This window comes from Phaethon lepturus, unplaced genomic scaffold (genome assembly GCF_000687285.1).
Source record: "Phaethon lepturus isolate BGI_N335 unplaced genomic scaffold, ASM68728v1 scaffold13935, whole genome shotgun sequence".
Classification (NCBI taxonomy): Eukaryota; Metazoa; Chordata; class Aves; order Phaethontiformes; family Phaethontidae; genus Phaethon; species Phaethon lepturus.
In genome coordinates, this window is record NW_010541267.1 from 22,377 (window position 1) to 33,868 (window position 11,492).

Sequence of the window (11,492 nt, forward strand, 5' to 3'; positions counted from 1 at the left end):
GTTCGACTCACACTTCTTTTAACACAACTTTGTCAAGTCAGTGTATATTACATATTTATGGTAATTGTAGCCACAATACCTAATTGCTCCAGACTTACTTGAAACTGCTGTTTTTCAGACTCAAGTATCTAAACTCTCAAATCTAAATTCAGGAGCTAAATTTAGTACTAGTTTTAACTCCAAATATTCTTGTTTAAATATGTTTGTTAAGACCTAAGCTGTTTCTATATATGATCATTTCATTGATGTTATCTGTTGTTAAATCACAAAAAGTAATTTTGTAACGATCCACAAATCATTAACTGAATCTTAGTGGTTTTTGTTAAGTTTTTAACAGTGTGCTAATGGTTTGTGGAGCTTTTATTATTGAGGGCTCTTCATGTACTGTAAGCTCACTTTCATTCTTGAAAATCCTTGTTGCATAAAAATGAGCGCCAAAAAGTGAAACCACTAACATTCTGTTTTTCAGATTCTGACTGCTGTACAGAATTAAATCCAAATATTTAAAAATACCATAGGAAGACATTATGGACACTAAGTTCTAGCTAAGAGCAAATTTATGTATTTTCATTATACTCTTGCAAAACAGGGTCAGTAATGGAAACATCGACAGTTCTTGAACGATACTGTTGTACATGGCGCTGCTATATATAAGGTCATGGACATTTGTAATACTGAAACAAGACTTCAAAATGTGCACTTTCTGAACATTGTGAACACATTTGGAAAATATACATGTAAGTGAATATAAGTAACTTAATTTTTTAAATTTTTTTTTAGGCTGTGTAGTTTTTTTCCGGAACACTGTTGGTCTCTCATCAATGGTCACCACAGTGGAAGCAGCATGCTAAACTGAAGCCATTGGTTAAGCATATAGAGCTGCTACTAGCATTGGATGCTGACTTAAATCTGTTTTTTGCACTGGGCCAGCAGGCATGGAGCAGTGCTGGGAAGTTAGGCTTGTACAGTACATAAATGATTTGAGAGGAGAGAGGGGAAAGTGTGCCTTTTATTTATGTGCACCCCAAAATAGCCAGCAAAAAACCATCAGAATATTTAGTTATGGTTTTAACTTCTAACTTTGTGCCATATTGTAGCAGCTGAACACAAAGGAGAATTTTTTTTCACCCCCAAAAATTGATGTGCCATAGATTTCAAATAGCAACAAGTGCTGCAACATATGATACATCCTATGTAAAAATTTCTTTAAGTATGGGGGCGCCTGTGCCTCAAGATACTATGTAAGAAGAGTTTGTTTTGGGCTTTTTTCTTTCTTTTTTTTTTTTTTTTTCCTTTTTAAGAGGAACAACAGCATGTCTTTTGGAAATAAAATTCCACTTGAACACCTGGGATCAGTTGATTTCTGGCATTCGTTTTTAAGGTGTATGGAATAATGTAGATGCAGTGTTGTTTGCTTTTTTACATGTCTTGGGAAAACATGATGTTCTGTTACCTGTTAGCTGTAGGATATGTGGCAATTTATCATACCAAAAGAAACAAAAACATTATAAAATAATTTCTAATTGCATTTGAAGATGTGGCCTTTTAAATAACTAATTAGATATTTTAAGTGTTAACATGACTTTCGTTAACAGGAAAGTGTTGCTCTCTTACCTTGGGGGTTATTGGAGACCTTAGACTTTGGCTCTAATTTAAGGAAATGCCCAAAAGTGGTAAGTCTCCATGCTGTTCCTCCTGTGGGCTTTTACTGAATTGTGTATAATAATTTAAATTGCAAAATAAAGATATTGTGCTGGCTAAACTGGATTTTTGAGACTTCTTGAACCAAGAATCTTAGCTTTTAGGAAATTTGGGAAGCTCAGGTGGGGGAGGTCCTTGAAAAATGTTTGGGTTTTTTTCAGTGTTAAGTCTAGTCTGCAGTTGAGAATGTGTGCATGCTCAGGTTTCTTCTAAGCCCAAAGGATCTTGCAGTTTCTGATGGTGAATCCTGAAGTCTGATTAAGACCAGACTGAATAGGGTTACTGGGTATTGGTCTGAGTTGTCAGATGGTTTATGATTCAACAGACAAAGTTGATTGGCAAAATTTTGCCTTGGTTTACCATTGTTGTTTTGAGTTACTTAAACATGACTGACAAGCTAAGCTCTCTTGAATGCTTGTTTTTTTGCTGTACATTTCAAGCCATATTGTTGGGTGTTTTACATTAGGCTTTGTGGTGGGTTGATCTTGGCTAGAGGCCAGGTGCCCACCAAAGCTGCTCTATCACTCCCCCTGCTCAGCTGGACAGGGGAAAGAAAAATACAACGAGAAGCTTGTGGGTTGCACTAAGGACAGGGAGAGATCAGTCAGCAATTACCATCATGGGCAAAACAGACTCAACTTGGGGAAATTAACTTCTTGCCAATCAAAATCAGAGCAGGATAATGAGAACTAAAACCAAATCTCAAAACACCTTCCCCTCACCCCTCCCTTCTTCCCAGGCTCAACTTTTGCTCCCAATTTCTCTAGCACCTCCCCCCTGAGCAGTGCAGGGGGATGGGGAATGGGGGTTGCGGTCAGTTCATCACACATTGTCTCTGCTGCTCCTTCCCCCTCAGGGGGAGGACTTCTCACATTCTTCCCCCGCTCCAGTGTGGGGTCCCTCCCATGGGAGACAGTCCTCCATGAACTTCTCCAGTGTGAGTCCTTCCCACGGGCTGCAGTTCTGCATGAACTGCTCCAGCCTGGGTCCCTTCCACAGGGTGCAGGCCTTCAGGAGCAGACTGCTCCAGCGTGGGTCCTCCACGGGGTCACAAGTCCTGCCAGCAAACCTGCCTCAGCCTGGGCTCCTCTTTCCACAGGTCCTGCCAGGAGCTTACTCCAGCATGGGCTTCCCATGGGGCCATATCCTCCTTCAGGCATCCACCTGCTCTGGCGTGGGGTCCTCCATGGGCTGCAGGTGGGGATCTGCTCCAGCATGGAGCTCCCTGGGCTGCAGGGGCACAGCCAGCCTCACCATGGTCTTCACCAGGGGCTGCAGAGGCATCTCTGCTCCAGTGCCTGGAACACCTCCTTCACCAGGTGTCTGCAGAGCTGTTCCTCTCGCACATTCTCACTCCTCTCCTGCTTTAACTGCTGTGTGCCAGTTTTTTTCCTCTTTTTAACTATGTTATCCCAACAACAAAAAAAGTTGAGCATGTAATTATTAAAGGTTATTTTGGGGAACACTTGCTTTGTTCAATTAACTGAACGTTTGCTTTTAGTGTTGAGGGTTTTTTGCCCGTGTCATTCGACCGAGGGGAACACAGTGCTTTGTCAGCTCCTCAAAAATGTTCTGTATCCTGGTGGGTGCATGGTGCGTGAGGAAGCAGTCTGCCTGAGGGGAGCCGGCATTCACAATGTGGGAAGAATGCAGCGAAGCACTGAGAGATGGAGAAGCTGCCTGCTGAGTACGGGTGAGCGGAGCAGGTGCATGTTCATCTTTCTCAATGCCCAGCTTGTTCAAACAGGAAGGAGTTAGTGGAAGAGGGTGAACAGTAAGGCCATAGGTGGTGCTTGAGACCAGTAGATGATGGTGACAAGCCACAAGACACAGTCCTTAGCACCAGCCAGAGCAACTACCACAGCATACTGGAGACCTCGATTCAGACGCAACCCTGGGGAGGATGTGGCTATCCAGATGCAGGCTGCAGGGAGTGCCTGGAGCTTCTCGGAGGTTGGGTGTGACAGGAGCCTTACCTGCAGGAGCTGTGTTCTGGTCAGGACCCTGAGCTGCCAGGTGAAGCAGACTGGATGGCATCAGGTATGCCAACAGGAGGGCAAAGGTACTTTGTGGCCATTGTAAAGACAAGAAGCCCAGTCCCCCATTGCATGGAAGGAGGGGAAGGCCAGAGACAATGTTTAACCAAGGCAGGGTTGGGATTCCCATGGAATTTTTTATGGCTATGGAACCTTCTCTGAGGGATGAGGTCTGCTAGGAAAAGACAGGATGCACCTGATGAAGATGATTATCTTTGCTGACAGGGTTGCTAACTTTGTGAAGTGTTTAAACTAGGTTTGCTGCATGTGAAGACCAAAGCCTGCAGGTATGTGGGAGTTGAAGGGAGCACACACAGGAGAGTCTGAGGGATGAAAAAAATTAAGGTGACTGGGATCATCTGAGGTTCTTTTCACAAACAAACGTGCAACAGTAAACAAGAGGAAGTCTGCAGTCACAAAACTGACATCGCTGGGATGAGAGGAGCATGATGGAATAGCTTGCAGAACTGGAGTGCTACAACAGATGGACGTGAGCTTAACAAGCAGGCAGGGAAGAAAAACAGAGCCGGGGGGGGAGGTCCACAGAGCGTAAATGTCATAGAAAAAGCCCTGTATTCTGTAAATGGAATAGAAAACAGGCCCGCCAAGAGTTTGTTGTTATGGCTAAAGGGGAGGCCAACAAAAGGGATACTGTGGTAGGCACCTGCGACAGACCATTCGATCAAGAAAAGGAAGAGAATGAAGCCTTCCTTAAACAATTTGAAGAAGTCTCCTGATTTGCATGCTGTGGTTTTCCTGGGGATTTTTAACCACCTCTGATTTGCAGGAAGAGCAACATGGCAGAACGCAAGCAAGGCAGGAGACTTAGAGTGTGTCAGAGACCATCTTTTACGTGGGTGCTGGACAGGATAGAGTGGGGTACTCTAGATCTGCTACCCAGGAATAAGTGCTCCGATGCAATAGTCAATGGCAACCTTGGCTACAGTGACCATGAGATGACAGAGTTAAAAATCCTGAGAGCAGAGAGGAAAACAAGTAACAGGCTAATAGTCTCGGAGTTCAGGGAAGGGAACTCTTATCTTGTTCAGGGCTCTGTTTGGCAGGAGCCCATGGGAGGCTGCCCCAAGGGGTAGGGGGGCCAGAGCTGGTTGCCTTTCAAAGGGATTACTTCCACCATGCAAAACAACACATAGGCATAGCAGGAGGACAGACTGGCTGGCTGAGAAACCCCTGGCTGAGCTCAAATGCAAAAAAATTATATGGAAAGTGGAAGTGAGGATGGGCTACAAGGGGTGACTATGGAAATGCACAGGCGTACAGGAATGGTACAAAGGACATCAAAGCTTGGCTGGAGCTGAAACTAGCAAGGGATGTGAAGGCAGCAAGAAAGGTTTCCGCAAGTGGGACATCAGTAAAAGGAAGATGAAGGAAAATGTGGGCCTGCTGCTGAATGGAGTGTGTGACCCAGTGATGAAGGTAAAGAAAAAAAGACTGAGGTACTGTTTCTTCTTCACCTCTGTCTTTACTGGCAAGGTCTGCTCTCGGGCTTCTTTGAAAGGTCATGGTGACCAAGGGACATTCTGATGACTTGAAAAAGGAAAATGTTAGGTCTAGCTTTTAAAAAGATGAGGAAGAGGATCCAGCAAGCTATAGACCAGTCGGTCTCACCTCAGTCCCTGGGAAATTTGATGCAAGTCCTCATGACAGACGTTTCTAAGTACATGAAAGAAAATAAGGTGACTGAGACCAACCAATATGGGTTTATGAAGGGCAAATTGTCCAGGACTAGAGCAGGTGCCCAGAGAGGTTGTGAATTCTCCATCACTGGAAATTTGCAAAACAAATGGAGATACATGGAGCAACCTGATCTAGCTTTGAAGTCAGATCAGCTTTGAGCAGGAGGCAGGACCTCCAGAGAGCCCTTTCAACCTAAATTATTCCATGATTCTACCAAAACGGATCTTTATATGGAAGATTAGTTATTATGGGGATAGACAGATGCCACCTGGCTGCCTCGGTGCATGCAAACTACTTTGCATGTAGAAACAGTTTTGGCACAGTTTGTCCATGCAGATGTTCGTGTACATGTGAACTGTCCCACGGAGAAAGGCCAACATTTACAAATATAGTAGTTTAACATCTACTCTTAAAACCTTATAGTAGGTTTTAAACCTTGTGTCCTTGAAGGAATCTCTTAGAAAATGTGAACTTGGAACATAACTGGATAGTGCACTCTGTGAGTAACTGGAGCTGATCCTTATGCTTGGGTCTGTCTCTCTTTAAAAACAAGCCATGAGGTTTCTAAAAGTTGTTTTTCAGCTTCTTAGCAGCTTTAATTGTTTTGTTTCAATTGCTCTATGCTATGGGGAAACCACAACAGATACAAGGTAGTAAAATCAGGTCATTCACATAGTTCCCCTATAGAAGTATCACATGCGTCTTCATAACAAGAGAGGTGCTTCAGCCGTTTTTGCTCTGAAATGGAAAGACTTCCACCTCGTGCTCAGAACACGCTGAGATGTTTTGGTTTTGGCTGACAGATGTCCTTCAGGGCATGCTGCAAGGGGTGCTCTTGGGAAAGGGGTGGCATGTGGCAGAGCAGTGCTTCCAGTTACATTTGTGGCCTAGGTGATCGTGGCAGAACCGCTTTTAAATTGATGTGCATGTTATGTTTTAGACATACAGTTCTGATGTTTTGTGTTAGGTTGTGACATGAAAAGCTCATCTCCACGAATGGAAAGGAGGACAGAGGAACAAGACGACTCCTGCAGGTCCAGCCACCACTCCTGGGGGCTGCTCTGGTCCTGCAGCTCCCTTCCTGAGGCGTGGGGCCGTGTGGCTCGGCACACCGCAGCCCCGCAGACCGACAGGCCCCTCAGAAGGTAACCTGCAGTGGCACCGAGCCTCCTGCGTGGGGAGCACAGCCCACCCAGGAGGTGAAACATGGCTGGGAAGCGCTGTGTGAGGAGCGGGGATGGTGCAGTCCGCCTGCTTTTGTGTAGGTGAATGTTAGGTTATGGGATTAAGGCTTGATTCTTATGAGCAGAGAGGAGCAAGGGCAGGGGGGGCCTGATACAGACCCGAAGCCCCCAAAGCCCCCTGCCCCATCTCTTCCCTGGGCTGTCCCAGGAGTCCATGGTCCCCTGGGGAAGTCCCCAGGTCACTTCATGGGCTGAGGGTCCTACAGGGGCATGGGCTCTGCAGGGGATGCTGGGGATGACCATTTGGGTGTGCATAGGTCCTGTTATCACAGAATCACAGAATCATTATGGTTGGAAAAGCCCTTTAAGATCATCAAGTCCAATCGTCAACCCAACACCACCATGACCGCTAAACCATGTCCTGAAGCGCCACATCCACACATTTTTTGAACACTTCCAGTGATGGTGACTCCACCACCTCCCTGGGCAGCCTGTTCCAATGCTTGACAAACCCTTTCAGTGAAGAAATTTTTCTTAATATCCAATCTAAACCTCCCCTGGTGCAACTTGAGGCCATTTCCTCCCGTCTTACCTCTTGTTATTTGGGAGGAGACCGACACCCACCTTGATACAACCCCCTTTCAGGTAGTTGCAGAGACCGATAAGGTCTCCCCTCAGCCTCTTTTTCTCCAGACTAAACAACCCCAGTTCCCTCAGCCACTCCTCATAAGACTTGTGCTCCAGCCCCCTCACCAGCTTCGTTGCCCTTCTCTGGATGCACTCCAGCACCTCAATGTCCTTCCTGTAGTGTTATGGGATATTTAGAGCCAGGACCAAAAGGGGGAAAAAGGAAGGATAATGGTGGTTTGGAGGAACAGCTGTGGGCAAACAGAAGGAAGAGGGGCCGGTTGTGTGCAAACAGGCTGCTGCTCAGCAGCTTGTCCAGCTGTATCTACCACTGACCAGCGCTGTCTCCTCTCTGAGCGCTGCTTCCAACCTTTTCTCAACATGAATAAAGATGCATAAAAGAGTCTAAATTATTCTGGCTTGTGGATGAATTAGGGATGAACTTAGGCAAAATCTTGAAGCATACATTTCCTTGAAATCAATGTGATATTTGCCTACCTAGGGAATGTTTTACAGAGGCTGAGTTTTACAAAATTATTCTGGCGACATATTTAAGAAAAGGCAACTTTATAGTGTTAATGGCTCAAATGAGTGGCTGACATGTTGACTGATGTTTTCTTCATCTCCTTTGAACTGCAAAGTAGGAGGGCTGTGTTGTTTCTGTTAAAAGGAAACTGGTAAAATTGAAAGACAAGTAGTTTGAAAAATTTCAAGCGATCTAAGAGCGAATAACAAAATACTGGTTCTAGTTTTCAGAGATTAAAGCAATCCTGGAGATTAGGATTCCATACACTTAAACTTCATAGTTTAACACACGTTAATGGGAGAAATATGAAACTTAAAATAATTCTTTAGGGAATAAATAGTAGATTTAAATAACAGATTCTGCCATAAAAAATGATACACACAACCCAGCTATTGTTAGCTGTAGCACTGCAAAACTGGTGTTCCTCAGTTACATTCAGTCGGTAGACTAAGTTAATTAAGCCCTAAGTGAAATTTTAAATTAGGCACACCAACAAAAACTGTTAAACAGACTTTCTCATAGTTTTGAATTTGCACTGCAGATCCCTTTAAGGTGTGATTACAGGTGTGAGAAGGTGCTGACATTAGAAATCTGATGTTCTGGGAGAGAAATAAGAGAAATTCTCACAGACTTCTTCCATGAAAGAGAAATTAATATTCCTGAATACCTTCTCTTGCACTAGTTTCTGGTTTCAATAAGTGTGTGCTTATTTGATGGTACTTAATTTGAAGGAGTTGAAAGTACCAGCCAAAAAAATGAGTGTTTTGGGACCATAGGTCTCATCTAACCTGAGAAGCGACGGTAGGATATACTAGTGCGATGTTAATGCACAGTAGCTCTTCTGCACTGATTCCTTGCATGCATGCTCCTTTTGCATTAAAAATCAAAATGGATTAGAATAAACTGTGGAAAGACGCAAAGGAGTCCAGAAAAGTACTAAACATATGGGCAGAAATGAGTGCCAAGCACCACTTTGGAAGAACCCAAGCTAATCCAGTTTATATGAAGAAAAAGAAATTATATGAATACCATGAATTGAGACTAACCCAAAGGACAGTGGGGCAACGGGTGGTAGCAGAGGGCAAGTTGTGTAAAACTGATTGAACCAGTAAGAGTGCCTGCAGCCAGCACGAGGGCCACGGCTTGGTGCGGTAAACTCCCTCAGCGTTGCCGAAGGGACGGCTGAAGCTGTGCGCCCTTCCCTGGGGCGTGTGGCCATGGTCTTGACAGTGAAGCAGAGACCGACTTGGGCAATTTAGAGCAGGGAGCAGCAGAGGTGGGGATTAATCTGAGCTAAAAAATTAAAAAGTGTGAGGAAATAACAGCAGCACATTGGAGATTAACTGTGAGGAGCGCTCTGGTTTTGAAGCAGAAAGGCAGAATCCTGTTTGGAAAAAAAGATTTAGACAGTGGACTTCTGCTTTTGGCTGTGCCTGCTCTTGTAGGGGATGTGGTAGAAAATATGTTTGTTGGGAAAAGTTGAAGAGTTGCATGCCTGTAGCAGCTCATATGGACGATATGATCTCATAGCTCTGGCCCACTGTTTGTTGTGTCACAGCAATACCTTGTAACCCAACAGCTCTAGCAGTGCAGAAAGCAGGCACGGCTTATTTGCAGTGCAAACCACGTAAAGAGCCGTTCTGCCTGTGAAACTCATGTATTTTAGGGGCAGCTCCATAAATGTCGCTTACTCCCCTCTCCCTCATTGCTGGTGGGAGCAGAAGCGCAGAGGTCTTCTTGCTGCGCCACGGCACGCTCACCACCACAGCCAGCAACAGCCAGCCCCACCCCACCTCGGGCTTTGGCTCTACCGAGCGGCTCAGGTTTGGGTGCAATTCGGAAAGAGGTGCCTGAGAGAGGAGGCTGTTCGTCTCTTTCTGTGTCTTCCTTTGTCCCTTTGCTGCAGAGTAGCTTTTAGGTTCGGTTCAGGCTTAGGGCCATGTGGAAGTTAGAAAGCGTGCAAGTTACAGAGCCGTGCTCCTCATTCAAGACTTGCCCCGTACCCAGCATTGACCCACTCTGTCCCAGTGCAGGCTTTGTACCGAAGGATCGAATCTCTGCAGTGCAGCTACAAACCCCGAAAGAAAAATGGGGTCACAAATATAGGCCAATTACCCATGCATCACGGAACAGGAAATCTTGCAGAACAGCCTTTTCTGTTTGCTCATCTCCCAATGTGGTTTGCTCCTGTGGTCTTTGAATTTAAAAAAAAAAAAGGATGCATCCTGACTCATGCTGTTGTATAATAATGTTCTTACTGACCACCAAGGAAGCAAGCTGAAGACAGTCCAGTTGCGTGGCCTTTTGCAATAAATAGCATCTAGACATTTTCTTGTTACTACTGTGCTTTTGCTCAGGTCAGCTCCTTTCTTTATGCACAGTAGAGCCAAATTCTGCTAATGAATAGTTTTATTGCTACTTGATCCTCTCTGCTCTGCCTCAAGGGGTTGGGGAAGTGAATTGAAAGAAACTTTCAACAGGTAGGAACATAAAGGTGATCATTCAGGTACGGCAAACCTAATCAGTGCGAGCTTATTTTCTCCTCCCTTGCTTCCAAGAGTACAGGAGCCTAGAAGCTGAGCTGTGATGAGCTGAACACACAGCTCAAGACAGGCTGATGTCTTGGGTACAGCTGCCCTTTCCTCCCCTGGCTCTTGTTCTCAGCCTGAGGGTTTGGTCTAAAACCACAGTAGTCTGTTATTTGCTGCCAGCCTGGGGCATGCAGTTATTTGGAATGATCATTCATGAACTGTGGTCATTATTTCAATATATAATGATACTTCATAGAATTTAATGCTCCAGCTCGAAGCTGTGGCAGTGCAGAAAAATCTCACGTGGTGGAGAATTTGCCAGGGCTTTGGGGAAACCATAAGTTTTGCCACTCAAGGTATTGCCCACCAGCACGAGGTGCTGAGAGGACGGTCCCCACCATCCGTTAGGTAAAACAACACAAGCACAAATTTGTACCTAATCTCAGTGAGGCACAGAAAGGAGGGGTGAAGGACAGTGGAGGATCCTCAGCTGTGTATTTGGAGCTGAACGGTCAGTGGTGAGGCAGTGTGGGACCAGTGCTGAAGTCCTGGTGGAGCACGGCGAGGCACACTCGGGCTGTGCGGTGCAGAGCTTTCAGCGCTCTCAGATTTGTACAGTGGTGTTAGTAACAGGTTGGATTATTCTTCCTTCCCATTAGTTTGACGCGTTGTGAAAAGGTAAAGAACACTGTTCTCAGAATTGCCCTCTGCATTCATTAGTCCTGAGGCCTGTCAAACTGGGAACTCAGCCACGCTAAGCACAGTGCAGGTAGCCACAAGATGGTGGCTTAAAAAGTCCCTTGACTGATTGTTTCAAGCTTCTTCCCTTTGTATATGGTCTGTTTCCTCTTCGGTTTCCATTCTGACTTTTCTCACCTCCTTTGTTGCCTTTATTTCTCCGTGTCTTCTATTGGATCCCCCTCCCTCTGTTGTTGTCCCTGCATTGCCCCTGCTCATCCCATCTCCTCCTCAGCTCCCAGTTGCACCTTGTTTCTGCAGGATGACACCGCAAACCTGACTGACGCAGCTGTGCTCCCACCAGCCACCTCTGCTCCCAGCACTAGCAGAGATTATTTTTGTCCACACATGGTCCAAAGAAGGGCCATCTCGCCCTTATGGCACTGACCTGCATCTCCCAAGGTATGTTCACAAGTCTGACACAGGCTTCATGGGTGACTCTGGCTAAGCT